This window comes from Hippichthys cyanospilos, unplaced genomic scaffold (genome assembly GCF_059441005.1).
Source record: "Hippichthys cyanospilos isolate Australia breed blue-spotted pipefish unplaced genomic scaffold, RoL_Hcya_1.0 HiC_scaffold_35, whole genome shotgun sequence".
Classification (NCBI taxonomy): Eukaryota; Metazoa; Chordata; class Actinopteri; order Syngnathiformes; family Syngnathidae; genus Hippichthys; species Hippichthys cyanospilos.
The window spans coordinates 39,530-58,818 of record NW_028283391.1 but is presented as its reverse complement, the minus strand read 5'-3'; positions in this window follow the sequence as shown (position 1 = coordinate 58,818).

Sequence of the window (19,289 nt, the reverse complement as noted above, 5' to 3'; positions counted from 1 at the left end):
TAGTTTATGATTTATAGTCAACATTAATGTAATGTCCCAAACAAGCGTTTTCAGCCCGAGTGGAGCACATTTTGACCGTTTTTTTAAAAACATCATTGTACATTGAAATTTCTGTTTGCGTATGCTTTAGAAGCAAGAATTAAGAGGACTACATTCATTATTTCAGCTGAAAAATGCTTAGTTTATGATTTATAGTCAACATTAATGTAATGTCCCAAACAAGCGTTTTCAGCCCGAGTGGAGCACATTTTGACTGTTTTTTTAAAAACATCATTGTACATTGAAATTTCTGCTTGCGTATGCTTTAGAAGCAAGAATTAAGAGGACTACATTCATTATTTCAGCTGAAAAATGCTTAGTTTATGATTTATAGTCAACATTAATGAAATGTCCCCAACAGCGTTTTCAGCCCGAGTGGAGCACATTTTGACTGTTTTTTTAAAAACATCATTGTACATTGAAATTTCTGCTTGCGTATGCTTTAGAAGCAAGAATTAAGAGGACTACATTCATTATTTCAGCTGAAAAATGCTTAGTTTATGATTTATAGTCAACATTAATGAAATGTCCCCAACAGCGTTTTCAGCCCGAGTGGAGCACATTTTGACTGTTTTTTTTAAAAACATCATTGTACATTGAAATTTCTGCTTGCGTATGCTTTAGAAGCAAGAATTAAGAGGACTACATTCATTATTTCAGCTGAAAAATGCTTAGTTTTTGATTTATAGTCAACATTAATGAAATGTCCCCAACAGCGTTTTCAGCCCGAGTGGAGCACATTTTGACTGTTTTTTTTAAAAACATCATTGTACATTGAAATTTCTGCTTGCGTATGCTTTAGAAGCAAGAATTAAGAGGACTACATTCATTATTTCAGCTGAAAAATGCTTAGTTTATGATTTATAGTCAACATTGATGTAATGTCCCAAACAAGCGTTTTCAGCCCGAGTGGAGCACATTTTGACTGTTTTTTTAAAAACATCATTGTACATTGAAATTTCTGCTTGCGTATGCTTTAGAAGCAAGAATTAAGAGGACTACATTCATTATTTCGGCTGAAAAATGCTTAGTTTATGATTTATAGTCAACATTAATGAAATGTCCCCAACAAGCGTTTTCAGCCCGAGTGGAGCACATTTTGACTGTTTTTTTAAAAACATCATTGTACATTGAAATTTCTGCTTGCGTATGCTTTAGAAGCAAGAATTAAGAGGACTACATTCATTATTTCAGCTGAAAAATGCTTAGTTTTTGATTTATAGTCAACATTAATGAAATGTCCCCAACAGCGTTTTCAGCCCGAGTGGAGCACATTTTGACTGTTTTTTTTAAAAACATCATTGTAAATTGAAATTTCTGCTTGCGTATGCTTTAGAAGCAAGAATTAAGAGGACTACATTCATTATTTCAGCTGAAAAATGCTTAGTTTATGAATTATAGTCAACATTAATGAAATGTTCCAAACAAGCGTTTTCAGCCCGAGTGGAGCACATTTTGACCGTTTTTTTAAAAACATCATTGTACATTGAAATTTCTGTTTGCGTATGCTTTAGAAGCAAGAATTAAGAGGACTACATTCATTATTTCAGCTGAAAAATGCTTAGTTTATGATTTATAGTCAACATTAATGTAATGTCCCAAACAAGCGTTTTCAGCCCGAGTGGAGCACATTTTGACTGTTTTTTTAAAAACATCATTGTACATTGAAATTTCTGCTTGCGTATGCTTTAGAAGCAAGAATTAAGAGGACTACATTCATTATTTCAGCTGAAAAATGCTTAGTTTATGATTTATAGTCAACATTAATGTAATGTCCCCAACAGCGTTTTCAGCCCGAGTGGAGCACATTTTGACTGTTTTTTTAAAAACATCATTGTACATTGAAATTTCTGCTTGCGTATGCTTTAGAAGCAAGAATTAAGAGGACTACATTCATTATTTCAGCTGAAAAATGCTTAGTTTATGATTTATAGTCAACATTAATGAAATGTCCCCAACAGCGTTTTCAGCCCGAGTGGAGCACATTTTGACTGTTTTTTTAAAAACATCATTGTACATTGAAATTTCTGCTTGCGTATGCTTTAGAAGCAAGAATTAAGAGGACTACATTCATTATTTCGGCTGAAAAATGCTTAGTTTATGATTTATAGTCAACATTAATGAAATGTCCCCAACAGCGTTTTCAGCCCGAGTGGAGCACATTTTGACTGTTTTTTTAAAAACATCATTGTACATTGAAATTTCTGCTTGCGTATGCTTTAGAAGCAAGAATTAAGAGGACTACATTCATTATTTCAGCTGAAAAATGCTTAGTTTTTGATTTATAGTCAACATTAATGAAATGTCCCCAACAGCGTTTTCAGCCCGAGTGGAGCACATTTTGACTGTTTTTTTTAAAAACATCATTGTACATTGAAATTTCTGCTTGCGTATGCTTTAGAAGCAAGAATTAAGAGGACTACATTCATTATTTCAGCTGAAAAATGCTTAGTTTATGAATTATAGTCAACATTAATGAAATGTCCCCAACAGCGTTTTCAGCCCGAGTGGAGCACATTTTGACTGTTTTTTTTAAAAACATCATTGTACATTGAAATTTCTGCTTGCGTATGCTTTAGAAGCAAGAATTAAGAGGACTACATTCATTATTTCAGCTGAAAAATGCTTAGTTTATGAATTATAGTCAACATTAATGAAATGTTCCAAACAAGCGTTTTCAGCCCGAGTGGAGCACATTTTGACCGTTTTTTTAAAAACATCATTGTACATTGAAATTTCTGTTTGCGTATGCTTTAGAAGCAAGAATTAAGAGGACTACATTCATTATTTCAGCTGAAAAATGCTTAGTTTATGATTTATAGTCAACATTAATGTAATGTCCCAAACAAGCGTTTTCAGCCCGAGTGGAGCACATTTTGACTGTTTTTTTAAAAACATCATTGTACATTGAAATTTCTGCTTGCGTATGCTTTAGAAGCAAGAATTAAGAGGACTACATTCATTATTTCAGCTGAAAAATGCTTAGTTTATGATTTATAGTCAACATTAATGAAATGTCCCCAACAGCGTTTTCAGCCCGAGTGGAGCACATTTTGACTGTTTTTTTAAAAACATCATTGTACATTGAAATTTCTGCTTGCGTATGCTTTAGAAGCAAGAATTAAGAGGACTACATTCATTATTTCAGCTGAAAAATGCTTAGTTTATGATTTATAGTCAACATTAATGAAATGTCCCCAACAGCGTTTTCAGCCCGAGTGGAGCACATTTTGACTGTTTTTTTTAAAAACATCATTGTACATTGAAATTTCTGCTTGCGTATGCTTTAGAAGCAAGAATTAAGAGGACTACATTCATTATTTCAGCTGAAAAATGCTTAGTTTATGATTTATAGTCAACATTAATGAAATGTTCCAAACAAGCGTTTTCAGCCCGAGTGGAGCACATTTTGACCGTTTTTTTAAAAACATCATTGTACATTGAAATTTCTGTTTGCGTATGCTTTAGAAGCAAGAATTAAGAGGACTACATTCATTATTTCAGCTGAAAAATGCTTAGTTTATGATTTATAGTCAACATTAATGTAATGTCCCAAACAAGCGTTTTCAGCCCGAGTGGAGCACATTTTGACCGTTTTTTTAAAAACATCATTGTACATTGAAATTTCTGTTTGCGTATGCTTTAGAAGCAAGAATTAAGAGGACTACATTCATTATTTCAGCTGAAAAATGCTTAGTTTATGATTTATAGTCAACATTAATGTAATGTCCCAAACAAGCGTTTTCAGCCCGAGTGGAGCACATTTTGACTGTTTTTTTAAAAACATCATTGTACATTGAAATTTCTGCTTGCGTATGCTTTAGAAGCAAGAATTAAGAGGACTACATTCATTATTTCAGCTGAAAAATGCTTAGTTTTTGATTTATAGTCAACATTAATGAAATGTCCCCAACAGCGTTTTCAGCCCGAGTGGAGCACATTTTGACTGTTTTTTTTAAAAACATCATTGTACATTGAAATTTCTGCTTGCGTATGCTTTAGAAGCAAGAATTAAGAGGACTACATTCATTATTTCAGCTGAAAAATGCTTAGTTTATGAATTATAGTCAACATTAATGAAATGTTCCAAACAAGCGTTTTCAGCCCGAGTGGAGCACATTTTGACCGTTTTTTTAAAAACATCATTGTACATTGAAATTTCTGTTTGCGTATGCTTTAGAAGCAAGAATTAAGAGGACTACATTCATTATTTCAGCTGAAAAATGCTTAGTTTATGATTTATAGTCAACATTAATGTAATGTCCCAAACAAGCGTTTTCAGCCCGAGTGGAGCACATTTTGACTGTTTTTTTAAAAACATCATTGTACATTGAAATTTCTGCTTGCGTATGCTTTAGAAGCAAGAATTAAGAGGACTACATTCATTATTTCAGCTGAAAAATGCTTAGTTTATGATTTATAGTCAACATTAATGTAATGTCCCCAACAGCGTTTTCAGCCCGAGTGGAGCACATTTTGACTGTTTTTTTAAAAACATCATTGTACATTGAAATTTCTGCTTGCGTATGCTTTAGAAGCAAGAATTAAGAGGACTACATTCATTATTTCAGCTGAAAAATGCTTAGTTTATGATTTATAGTCAACATTAATGAAATGTCCCCAACAGCGTTTTCAGCCCGAGTGGAGCACATTTTGACTGTTTTTTTAAAAACATCATTGTACATTGAAATTTCTGCTTGCGTATGCTTTAGAAGCAAGAATTAAGAGGACTACATTCATTATTTCGGCTGAAAAATGCTTAGTTTATGATTTATAGTCAACATTAATGAAATGTCCCCAACAGCGTTTTCAGCCCGAGTGGAGCACATTTTGACTGTTTTTTTAAAAACATCATTGTACATTGAAATTTCTGCTTGCGTATGCTTTAGAAGCAAGAATTAAGAGGACTACATTCATTATTTCAGCTGAAAAATGCTTAGTTTTTGATTTATAGTCAACATTAATGAAATGTCCCCAACAGCGTTTTCAGCCCGAGTGGAGCACATTTTGACTGTTTTTTTTAAAAACATCATTGTACATTGAAATTTCTGCTTGCGTATGCTTTAGAAGCAAGAATTAAGAGGACTACATTCATTATTTCAGCTGAAAAATGCTTAGTTTATGAATTATAGTCAACATTAATGTAATGTCCCAAACAAGCGTTTTCAGCCCGAGTGGAGCACATTTTGACTGTTTTTTTAAAAACATCATTGTACATTGAAATTTCTGCTTGCGTATGCTTTAGAAGCAAGAATTAAGAGGACTACATTCATTATTTCAGCTGAAAAATGCTTAGTTTATGATTTATAGTCAACATTAGTGAAATGTCCCAAACAAGCGTTTTCAGCCCGAGTGGAGCACATTTTGACCGTTTTTTTAAAAACATCATTGTACATTGAAATTTCTGTTTGCGTATGCTTTAGAAGCAAGAATTAAGAGGACTACATTCATTATTTCAGCTGAAAAATGCTTAGTTTATGATTTATAGTCAACATTAATGTAATGTCCCAAACAAGCGTTTTCAGCCCGAGTGGAGCACATTTTGACCGTTTTTTTAAAAACATCATTGTACATTGAAATTTCTGCTTGCGTATGCTTTAGAAGCAAGAATTAAGAGGACTACATTCATTATTTCAGCTGAAAAATGCTTAGTTTATGATTTATAGTCAACATTAATGTAATGTCCCAAACAAGCGTTTTCAGCCCGAGTGGAGCACATTTTGACTGTTTTTTTAAAAACATCATTGTACATTGAAATTTCTGCTTGCGTATGCTTTAGAAGCAAGAATTAAGAGGACTACATTCATTATTTCGGCTGAAAAATGCTTAGTTTATGATTTATAGTCAACATTAATGAAATGTCCCCAACAGCGTTTTCAGCCCGAGTGGAGCACATTTTGACTGTTTTTTTAAAAACATCATTGTACATTGAAATTTCTGCTTGCGTATGCTTTAGAAGCAAGAATTAAGAGGACTACATTCATTATTTCGGCTGAAAAATGCTTAGTTTATGATTTATAGTCAACATTAATGAAATGTCCCCAACAGCGTTTTCAGCCCGAGTGGAGCACATTTTGAGTGTTTTTTTAAAAACATCATTGTACATTGAAATTTCTGCTTGCGTATGCTTTAGAAGCAAGAATTAAAAGGACTACATTCATTATTTCAGCTGAAAAATGCTTAGTTTTTGATTTATAGTCAACATTAATGAAATGTCCCCAACAGCGTTTTCAGCCCGAGTGGAGCACATTTTGACAGTTTTTTTTAAAAACATCATTGTACATTGAAATTTCTGCTTGCGTATGCTTTAGAAGCAAGAATTAAGAGGACTACATTCATTATTTCAGCTGAAAAATGCTTAGTTTATGAATTATAGTCAACATTAATGAAATGTTCCAAACAAGCGTTTTCAGCCCGAGTGGAGCACATTTTGACCGTTTTTTTAAAAACATCATTGTACATTGAAATTTCTGCTTGCGTATGCTTTAGAAGCAAGAATTAAGAGGACTACATTCATTATTTCAGCTGAAAAATGCTTAGTTTATGATTTATAGTCAACATTAATGTAATGTCCCAAACAAGCGTTTTCAGCCCGAGTGGAGCACATTTTGACCGTTTTTTTAAAAACATCATTGTACATTGAAATTTCTGCTTGCGTATGCTTTAGAACCAAGAATTAAGAGGACTACATTCATTATTTCAGCTGAAAAATGCTTAGTTTTTGATTTATAGTCAACATTAATGAAATGTCCCCAACAGCGTTTTCAGCCCGAGTGGAGCACATTTTGACTGTTTTTTTTAAAAACATCATTGTACATTGAAATTTCTGCTTGCGTATGCTTTAGAAGCAAGAATTAAGAGGACTACATTCATTATTTCAGCTGAAAAATGCTTAGTTTATGAATTATAGTCAACATTAATGAAATGTTCCAAACAAGCGTTTTCAGCCCGAGTGGAGCACATTTTGACCGTTTTTTTAAAAACATCATTGTACATTGAAATTTCTGTTTGCGTATGCTTTAGAAGCAAGAATTAAGAGGACTACATTCATTATTTCAGCTGAAAAATGCTTAGTTTATGATTTATAGTCAACATTAATGTAATGTCCCAAACAAGCGTTTTCAGCCCGAGTGGAGCACATTTTGACCGTTTTTTTAAAAACATCATTGTACATTGAAATTTCTGTTTGCGTATGCTTTAGAAGCAAGAATTAAGAGGACTACATTCATTATTTCAGCTGAAAAATGCTTAGTTTATGATTTATAGTCAACATTAATGTAATGTCCCAAACAAGCGTTTTCAGCCCGAGTGGAGCACATTTTGACTGTTTTTTTAAAAATATCATTGTACATTGAAATTTCTGCTTGCGTATGCTTTAGAAGCAAGAATTAAGAGGACTACATTCATTATTTCAGCTGAAAAATGCTTAGTTTATGAATTATAGTCAACATTAATGAAATGTTCCAAACAAGCGTTTTCAGCCCGAGTGGAGCACATTTTGACCGTTTTTTTAAAAACATCATTGTACATTGAAATTTCTGTTTGCGTATGCTTTAGAAGCAAGAATTAAGAGGACTACATTCATTATTTCAGCTGAAAAATGCTTAGTTTATGATTTATAGTCAACATTAATGTAATGTCCCAAACAAGCGTTTTCAGCCCGAGTGGAGCACATTTTGACCGTTTTTTTAAAAACATCATTGTACATTGAAATTTCTGCTTGCGTATGCTTTAGAAGCAAGAATTAAGAGGACTACATTCATTATTTCAGCTGAAAAATGCTTAGTTTATGATTTATAGTCAACATTAATGTAATGTCCCAAACAAGCGTTTTCAGCCCGAGTGGAGCACATTTTGACTGTTTTTTTAAAAACATCATTGTACATTGAAATTTCTGCTTGCGTATGCTTTAGAAGCAAGAATTAAGAGGACTACATTCATTATTTCGGCTGAAAAATGCTTAGTTTTTAATTTATAGTCAACATTAATGAAATGTCCCCAACAGCGTTTTCAGCCCGAGTGGAGCACATTTTGACTGTTTTTTTTAAAAACATCATTGTACATTGAAATTTCTGCTTGCGTATGCTTTAGAAGCAAGAATTAAGAGGACTACATTCATTATTTCAGCTGAAAAATGCTTAGTTTATGATTTATAGTCAACATTAATGTAATGTCCCAAACAAGCGTTTTCAGCCCGAGTGGAGCACATTTTGACTGTTTTTTTAAAAACATCATTGTACATTGAAATTTCTGCTTGCGTATGCTTTAGAAGCAAGAATTAAGAGGACTACATTCATTATTTCGGCTGAAAAATGCTTAGTTTATGATTTATAGTCAACATTAATGAAATGTCCCCAACAGCGTTTTCAGCCCGAGTGGAGCACATTTTGACTGTTTTTTTAAAAACATCATTGTACATTGAAATTTCTGCTTGCGTATGCTTTAGAAGCAAGAATTAAGAGGACTACATTCATTATTTCGGCTGAAAAATGCTTAGTTTATGATTTATAGTCAACATTAATGAAATGTCCCCAACAGCGTTTTCAGCCCGAGTGGAGCACATTTTGAGTGTTTTTTTAAAAACATCATTGTACATTGAAATTTCTGCTTGCGTATGCTTTAGAAGCAAGAATTAAGAGGACTACATTCATTATTTCAGCTGAAAAATGCTTAGTTTTTGATTTATAGTCAACATTAATGAAATGTCCCCAACAGCGTTTTCAGCCCGAGTGGAGCACATTTTGACTGTTTTTTTTAAAAACATCATTGTACATTGAAATTTCTGCTTGCGTATGCTTTAGAAGCAAGAATTAAGAGGACTACATTCATTATTTCAGCTGAAAAATGCTTAGTTTATGAATTATAGTCAACATTAATGAAATGTTCCAAACAAGCGTTTTCAGCCCGAGTGGAGCACATTTTGACCGTTTTTTTAAAAACATCATTGTACATTGAAATTTCTGTTTGCGTATGCTTTAGAAGCAAGAATTAAGAGGACTACATTCATTATTTCAGCTGAAAAATGCTTAGTTTATGATTTATAGTCAACATTAATGTAATGTCCCAAACAAGCGTTTTCAGCCCGAGTGGAGCACATTTTGACTGTTTTTTTAAAAACATCATTGTACATTGAAATTTCTGCTTGCGTATGCTTTAGAAGCAAGAATTAAGAGGACTACATTCATTATTTCGGCTGAAAAATGCTTAGTTTATGATTTATAGTCAACATTAATGAAATGTCCCCAACAGCGTTTTCAGCCCGAGTGGAGCACATTTTGACTGTTTTTTTAAAAACATCATTGTACATTGAAATTTCTGCTTGCGTATGCTTTAGAAGCAAGAATTAAGAGGACTACATTCATTATTTCAGCTGAAAAATGCTTAGTTTTTGATTTATAGTCAACATTAATGAAATGTCCCCAACAGCGTTTTCAGCCCGAGTGGAGCACATTTTGACTGTTTTTTTTAAAAACATCATTGTACATTGAAATTTCTGCTTGCGTATGCTTTAGAAGCAAGAATTAAGAGGACTACATTCATTATTTCAGCTGAAAAATGCTTAGTTTATGATTTATAGTCAACATTAATGTAATGTCCCAAACAAGCGTTTTCAGCCCGAGTGGAGCACATTTTGACCGTTTTTTTAAAAATATCATTGTACATTGAAATTTCTGTTTGCGTATGCTTTAGAAGCAAGAATTAAGAGGACTACATTCATTATTTCAGCTGAAAAATGCTTAGTTTATGATTTATAGTCAACATTAATGTAATGTCCCAAACAAGCGTTTTCAGCCCGAGTGGAGCACATTTTGACTGTTTTTTTAAAAATATCATTGTACATTGAAATTTCTGCTTGCGTATGCTTTAGAAGCAAGAATTAAGAGGACTACATTCATTATTTCAGCTGAAAAATGCTTAGTTTATGATTTATAGTCAACATTAATGTAATGTCCCAAACAAGCGTTTTCAGCCCGAGTGGAGCACATTTTGACTGTTTTTTTAAAAATATCATTGTACATTGAAATTTCTGCTTGTGTATGCTTTAGAAGCAAGAATTAAGAGGACTACATTCATTATTTCAGCTGAAAAATGCTTAGTTTATGATTTATAGTTAACATTAATGAAATGTCCCCAACAGCGTTTTCAGCCCGAGTGGAGCACATTTTGACTGTTTTTTAAAAAAAATCATTGTACATTGAAATTTCTGCTTGCGTATGCTTTAGAAGCAAGAATTAAGAGGACTACATTCATTATTTCAGCTGAAAAATGCTTAGTTTATGATTTATAGTCAACATAAATGTAATGTCCCAAACAAGCGTTTTCAGCCCGAGTGGAGCACATTTTGACTGTTTTTTTAAAAACATCATTGTACATTGAAATTTCTGCTTGCGTATGCTTTAGAAGCAAGAATTAAGAGGACTACATTCATTATTTCAGCTGAAAAATGCTTAATTTATGATTTATAGTCAACATTAATGAAATGTTCCAAACAGCGTTACAGCCCGAAGTGGAGCACATTTTGACTGTTTTTTTAAAAACATCATTGTACATTGAAATTTCTGTTTGCGTATGCTTTAGAAGCAAGAATTAAGAGGACTACATTCATTATTTCAGCTGAAAAATGCTTAGTTTATGATTTATAGTCAACATTAATGTAATGTCCCAAACAAGCGTTTTCAGCCCGAGTGGAGCACATTTTGACCGTTTTTTTAAAAACATCATTGTACATTGAAATTTCTGCTTGCGTATGCTTTAGAAGCAAGAATTAAGAGGACTACATTCATTATTTCAGCTGAAAAATGCTTAGTTTATGATTTATAGTCAACATTAATGTAATGTCCCAAACAAGCGTTTTCAGCCCGAGTGGAGCACATTTTGACTGTTTTTTTAAAAACATCATTGTACATTGAAATTTCTGCTTGCGTATGCTTTAGAAGCAAGAATTAAGAGGACTACATTCATTATTTCAGCTGAAAAATGCTTAGTTTATGATTTATAGTCAACATTAATGAAATGTCCCCAACAGCGTTTTCAGCCCGAGTGGAGCACATTTTGACTGTTTTTTTTAAAAACATCATTGTACATTGAAATTTCTGCTTGCGTATGCTTTAGAAGCAAGAATTAAGAGGACTACATTCATTATTTCAGCTGAAAAATGCTTAGTTTATGATTTATAGTTAACATTAATGAAATGTCCCCAACAGCGTTTTCAGCCCGAGTGGAGCACATTTTGACTGTTTTTTAAAAAAAATCATTGTACATTGAAATTTCTGCTTGCGTATGCTTTAGAAGCAAGAATTAAGAGGACTACATTCATTATTTCAGCTGAAAAATGCTTAGTTTATGAATTATAGTCAACATTAATGAAATGTTCCAAACAAGCGTTTTCAGCCCGAGTGGAGCACATTTTGACCGTTTTTTTAAAAACATCATTGTACATTGAAATTTCTGTTTGCGTATGCTTTAGAAGCAAGAATTAAGAGGACTACATTCATTATTTCAGCTGAAAAATGCTTAGTTTATGATTTATAGTCAACATTAATGTAATGTCCCAAACAAGCGTTTTCAGCCCGAGTGGAGCACATTTTGACCGTTTTTTTAAAAACATCATTGTACATTGAAATTTCTGTTTGCGTATGCTTTAGAAGCAAGAATTAAGAGGACTACATTCATTATTTCAGCTGAAAAATGCTTAGTTTATGATTTATAGTCAACATTAATGTAATGTCCCAAACAAGCGTTTTCAGCCCGAGTGGAGCACATTTTGACTGTTTTTTTAAAAATATCATTGTACATTGAAATTTCTGCTTGCGTATGCTTTAGAAGCAAGAATTAAGAGGACTACATTCATTATTTCAGCTGAAAAATGCTTAGTTTATGATTTATAGTCAACATTAATGTAATGTCCCAAACAAGCGTTTTCAGCCCGAGTGGAGCACATTTTGACTGTTTTTTTAAAAATATCATTGTACATTGAAATTTCTGCTTGTGTATGCTTTAGAAGCAAGAATTAAGAGGACTACATTCATTATTTCAGCTGAAAAATGCTTAGTTTATGATTTATAGTTAACATTAATGAAATGTCCCCAACAGCGTTTTCAGCCCGAGTGGAGCACATTTTGACTGTTTTTTAAAAAAAATCATTGTACATTGAAATTTCTGCTTGCGTATGCTTTAGAAGCAAGAATTAAGAGGACTACATTCATTATTTCAGCTGAAAAATGCTTAGTTTATGATTTATAGTCAACATAAATGTAATGTCCCAAACAAGCGTTTTCAGCCCGAGTGGAGCACATTTTGACTGTTTTTTTAAAAACATCATTGTACATTGAAATTTCTGCTTGCGTATGCTTTAGAAGCAAGAATTAAGAGGACTACATTCATTATTTCAGCTGAAAAATGCTTAATTTATGATTTATAGTCAACATTAATGAAATGTTCCAAACAGCGTTACAGCCCGAAGTGGAGCACATTTTGACTGTTTTTTTAAAAACATCATTGTACATTGAAATTTCTGTTTGCGTATGCTTTAGAAGCAAGAATTAAGAGGACTACATTCATTATTTCAGCTGAAAAATGCTTAGTTTATGATTTATAGTCAACATTAATGTAATGTCCCAAACAAGCGTTTTCAGCCCGAGTGGAGCACATTTTGACCGTTTTTTTAAAAACATCATTGTACATTGAAATTTCTGCTTGCGTATGCTTTAGAAGCAAGAATTAAGAGGACTACATTCATTATTTCAGCTGAAAAATGCTTAGTTTATGATTTATAGTCAACATTAATGTAATGTCCCAAACAAGCGTTTTCAGCCCGAGTGGAGCACATTTTGACTGTTTTTTTAAAAACATCATTGTACATTGAAATTTCTGCTTGCGTATGCTTTAGAAGCAAGAATTAAGAGGACTACATTCATTATTTCAGCTGAAAAATGCTTAGTTTATGATTTATAGTCAACATTAATGAAATGTCCCCAACAGCGTTTTCAGCCCGAGTGGAGCACATTTTGACTGTTTTTTTTAAAAACATCATTGTACATTGAAATTTCTGCTTGCGTATGCTTTAGAAGCAAGAATTAAGAGGACTACATTCATTATTTCAGCTGAAAAATGCTTAGTTTATGATTTATAGTCAACATTAATGAAATGTTCCAAACAAGCGTTTTCAGCCCGAGTGGAGCACATTTTGACCGTTTTTTTAAAAACATCATTGTACATTGAAATTTCTGTTTGCGTATGCTTTAGAAGCAAGAATTAAGAGGACTACATTCATTATTTCAGCTGAAAAATGCTTAGTTTATGATTTATAGTCAACATTAATGTAATGTCCCAAACAAGCGTTTTCAGCCCGAGTGGAGCACATTTTGACCGTTTTTTTAAAAACATCATTGTACATTGAAATTTCTGTTTGCGTATGCTTTAGAAGCAAGAATTAAGAGGACTACATTCATTATTTCAGCTGAAAAATGCTTAGTTTATGATTTATAGTCAACATTAATGTAATGTCCCAAACAAGCGTTTTCAGCCCGAGTGGAGCACATTTTGACTGTTTTTTTAAAAACATCATTGTACATTGAAATTTCTGCTTGCGTATGCTTTAGAAGCAAGAATTAAGAGGACTACATTCATTATTTCAGCTGAAAAATGCTTAGTTTATGATTTATAGTCAACATTAATGAAATGTCCCCAACAGCGTTTTCAGCCCGAGTGGAGCACATTTTGACTGTTTTTTTAAAAACATCATTGTACATTGAAATTTCTGCTTGCGTATGCTTTAGAAGCAAGAATTAAGAGGACTACATTCATTATTTCAGCTGAAAAATGCTTAGTTTATGATTTATAGTCAACATTAATGAAATGTCCCCAACAGCGTTTTCAGCCCGAGTGGAGCACATTTTGACTGTTTTTTTTAAAAACATCATTGTACATTGAAATTTCTGCTTGCGTATGCTTTAGAAGCAAGAATTAAGAGGACTACATTCATTATTTCAGCTGAAAAATGCTTAGTTTTTGATTTATAGTCAACATTAATGAAATGTCCCCAACAGCGTTTTCAGCCCGAGTGGAGCACATTTTGACTGTTTTTTTTAAAAACATCATTGTACATTGAAATTTCTGCTTGCGTATGCTTTAGAAGCAAGAATTAAGAGGACTACATTCATTATTTCAGCTGAAAAATGCTTAGTTTATGATTTATAGTCAACATTGATGTAATGTCCCAAACAAGCGTTTTCAGCCCGAGTGGAGCACATTTTGACTGTTTTTTTAAAAACATCATTGTACATTGAAATTTCTGCTTGCGTATGCTTTAGAAGCAAGAATTAAGAGGACTACATTCATTATTTCGGCTGAAAAATGCTTAGTTTATGATTTATAGTCAACATTAATGAAATGTCCCCAACAAGCGTTTTCAGCCCGAGTGGAGCACATTTTGACTGTTTTTTTAAAAACATCATTGTACATTGAAATTTCTGCTTGCGTATGCTTTAGAAGCAAGAATTAAGAGGACTACATTCATTATTTCAGCTGAAAAATGCTTAGTTTTTGATTTATAGTCAACATTAATGAAATGTCCCCAACAGCGTTTTCAGCCCGAGTGGAGCACATTTTGACTGTTTTTTTTAAAAACATCATTGTAAATTGAAATTTCTGCTTGCGTATGCTTTAGAAGCAAGAATTAAGAGGACTACATTCATTATTTCAGCTGAAAAATGCTTAGTTTATGAATTATAGTCAACATTAATGAAATGTTCCAAACAAGCGTTTTCAGCCCGAGTGGAGCACATTTTGACCGTTTTTTTAAAAACATCATTGTACATTGAAATTTCTGTTTGCGTATGCTTTAGAAGCAAGAATTAAGAGGACTACATTCATTATTTCAGCTGAAAAATGCTTAGTTTATGATTTATAGTCAACATTAATGTAATGTCCCAAACAAGCGTTTTCAGCCCGAGTGGAGCACATTTTGACTGTTTTTTTAAAAACATCATTGTACATTGAAATTTCTGCTTGCGTATGCTTTAGAAGCAAGAATTAAGAGGACTACATTCATTATTTCAGCTGAAAAATGCTTAGTTTATGATTTATAGTCAACATTAATGTAATGTCCCCAACAGCGTTTTCAGCCCGAGTGGAGCACATTTTGACTGTTTTTTTAAAAACATCATTGTACATTGAAATTTCTGCTTGCGTATGCTTTAGAAGCAAGAATTAAGAGGACTACATTCATTATTTCAGCTGAAAAATGCTTAGTTTATGATTTATAGTCAACATTAATGAAATGTCCCCAACAGCGTTTTCAGCCCGAGTGGAGCACATTTTGACTGTTTTTTTAAAAACATCATTGTACATTGAAATTTCTGCTTGCGTATGCTTTAGAAGCAAGAATTAAGAGGACTACATTCATTATTTCGGCTGAAAAATGCTTAGTTTATGATTTATAGTCAACATTAATGAAATGTCCCCAACAGCGTTTTCAGCCCGAGTGGAGCACATTTTGACTGTTTTTTTAAAAACATCATTGTACATTGAAATTTCTGCTTGCGTATGCTTTAGAAGCAAGAATTAAGAGGACTACATTCATTATTTCAGCTGAAAAATGCTTAGTTTTTGATTTATAGTCAACATTAATGAAATGTCCCCAACAGCGTTTTCAGCCCGAGTGGAGCACATTTTGACTGTTTTTTTTAAAAACATCATTGTACATTGAAATTTCTGCTTGCGTATGCTTTAGAAGCAAGAATTAAGAGGACTACATTCATTATTTCAGCTGAAAAATGCTTAGTTTATGAATTATAGTCAACATTAATGTAATGTCCCAAACAAGCGTTTTCAGCCCGAGTGGAGCACATTTTGACTGTTTTTTTAAAAACATCATTGTACATTGAAATTTCTGCTTGCGTATGCTTTAGAAGCAAGAATTAAGAGGACTACATTCATTATTTCAGCTGAAAAATGCTTAGTTTATGATTTATAGTCAACATTAGTGAAATGTCCCAAACAAGCGTTTTCAGCCCGAGTGGAGCACATTTTGACCGTTTTTTTAAAAACATCATTGTACATTGAAATTTCTGTTTGCGTATGCTTTAGAAGCAAGAATTAAGAGGACTACATTCATTATTTCAGCTGAAAAATGCTTAGTTTATGATTTATAGTCAACATTAATGTAATGTCCCAAACAAGCGTTTTCAGCCCGAGTGGAGCACATTTTGACCGTTTTTTTAAAAACATCATTGTACATTGAAATTTCTGCTTGCGTATGCTTTAGAAGCAAGAATTAAGAGGACTACATTCATTATTTCAGCTGAAAAATGCTTAGTTTATGATTTATAGTCAACATTAATGTAATGTCCCAAACAAGCGTTTTCAGCCCGAGTGGAGCACATTTTGACTGTTTTTTTAAAAACATCATTGTACATTGAAATTTCTGCTTGCGTATGCTTTAGAAGCAAGAATTAAGAGGACTACATTCATTATTTCGGCTGAAAAATGCTTAGTTTATGATTTATAGTCAACATTAATGAAATGTCCCCAACAGCGTTTTCAGCCCGAGTGGAGCACATTTTGACTGTTTTTTTAAAAACATCATTGTACATTGAAATTTCTGCTTGCGTATGCTTTAGAAGCAAGAATTAAGAGGACTACATTCATTATTTCGGCTGAAAAATGCTTAGTTTATGATTTATAGTCAACATTAATGAAATGTCCCCAACAGCGTTTTCAGCCCGAGTGGAGCACATTTTGAGTGTTTTTTTAAAAACATCATTGTACATTGAAATTTCTGCTTGCGTATGCTTTAGAAGCAAGAATTAAAAGGACTACATTCATTATTTCAGCTGAAAAATGCTTAGTTTTTGATTTATAGTCAACATTAATGAAATGTCCCCAACAGCGTTTTCAGCCCGAGTGGAGCACATTTTGACAGTTTTTTTTAAAAACATCATTGTACATTGAAATTTCTGCTTGCGTATGCTTTAGAAGCAAGAATTAAGAGGACTACATTCATTATTTCAGCTGAAAAATGCTTAGTTTATGAATTATAGTCAACATTAATGAAATGTTCCAAACAAGCGTTTTCAGCCCGAGTGGAGCACATTTTGACCGTTTTTTTAAAAACATCATTGTACATTGAAATTTCTGCTTGCGTATGCTTTAGAAGCAAGAATTAAGAGGACTACATTCATTATTTCAGCTGAAAAATGCTTAGTTTATGATTTATAGTCAACATTAATGTAATGTCCCAAACAAGCGTTTTCAGCCCGAGTGGAGCACATTTTGACCGTTTTTTTAAAAACATCATTGTACATTGAAATTTCTGCTTGCGTATGCTTTAGAACCAAGAATTAAGAGGACTACATTCATTATTTCAGCTGAAAAATGCTTAGTTTTTGATTTATAGTCAACATTAATGAAATGTCCCCAACAGCGTTTTCAGCCCGAGTGGAGCACATTTTGACTGTTTTTTTTAAAAACATCATTGTACATTGAAATTTCTGCTTGCGTATGCTTTAGAAGCAAGAATTAAGAGGACTACATTCATTATTTCAGCTGAAAAATGCTTAGTTTATGAATTATAGTCAACATTAATGAAATGTTCCAAACAAGCGTTTTCAGCCCGAGTGGAGCACATTTTGACCGTTTTTTTAAAAACATCATTGTACATTGAAATTTCTGTTTGCGTATGCTTTAGAAGCAAGAATTAAGAGGACTACATTCATTATTTCAGCTGAAAAATGCTTAGTTTATGATTTATAGTCAACATTAATGTAATGTCCCAAACAAGCGTTTTCAGCCCGAGTGGAGCACATTTTGACCGTTTTTTTAAAAACATCATTGTACATTGAAATTTCTGTTTGCGTATGCTTTAGAAGCAAGAATTAAGAGGACTACATTCATTATTTCAGCTGAAAAATGCTTAGTTTATGATTTATAGTCAACATTAATGAAATGTTCCAAACAAGCGTTTTCAGCCCGAGTGGAGCACATTTTGACTGTTTTTTTAAAAATATCATTGTACATTGAAATTTCTGCTTGCGTATGCTTTAGAAGCAAGAATTAAGAGGACTACATTCATTATTTCAGCTGAAAAATGCTTAGTTTATGAATTATAGTCAACATTAATGAAATGTTCCAAACAAGCGTTTTCAGCCCGAGTGGAGCACATTTTGACCGTTTTTTTAAAAACATCATTGTACATTGAAATTTCTGTTTGCGTATGCTTTAGAAGCAAGAATTAAGAGGACTACATTCATTATTTCAGCTGAAAAATGCTTAGTTTATGATTTATAGTCAACATTAATGTAATGTCCCAAACAAGCGTTTTCAGCCCGAGTGGAGCACATTTTGACCGTTTTTTTAAAAACATCATTGTACATTGAAATTTCTGCTTGCGTATGCTTTAGAAGCAAGAATTAAGAGGACTACATTCATTATTTCAGCTGAAAAATGCTTAGTTTATGATTTATAGTCAACATTAATGTAATGTCCCAAACAAGCGTTTTCAGCCCGAGTGGAGCACATTTTGACTGTTTTTTTAAAAACATCATTGTACATTGAAATTTCTGCTTGCGTATGCTTTAGAAGCAAGAATTAAGAGGACTACATTCATTATTTCGGCTGAAAAATGCTTAGTTTATGATTTATAGTCAACATTAATGAAATGTCCCCAACAGCGTTTTCAGCCCGAGTGGAGCACATTTTGAGTGTTTTTTTAAAAACATCATTGTACATTGAAATTTCTGCTTGCGTATGCTTTAGAAGCAAGAATTAAGAGGACTACATTCATTATTTCAGCTGAAAAATGCTTAGTTTTTGATTTATAGTCAACATTAATGAAATGTCCCCAACAGCGTTTTCAGCCCGAGTGGAGCACATTTTGACTGTTTTTTTTAAAAACATCATTGTACATTGAAATTTCTGCTTGCGTATGCTTTAGAAGCAAGAATTAAGAGGACTACATTCATTATTTCAGCTGAAAAATGCTTAGTTTATGAATTATAGTCAACATTAATGAAATGTTCCAAACAAGCGTTTTCAGCCCGAGTGGAGCACATTTTGACCGTTTTTTTAAAAACATCATTGTACATTGAAATTTCTGTTTGCGTATGCTTTAGAAGCAAGAATTAAGAGGACTACATTCATTATTTCAGCTGAAAAATGCTTAGTTTATGATTTATAGTCAACATTAATGTAATGTCCCAAACAAGCGTTTTCAGCCCGAGTGGAGCACATTTTGACTGTTTTTTTAAAAA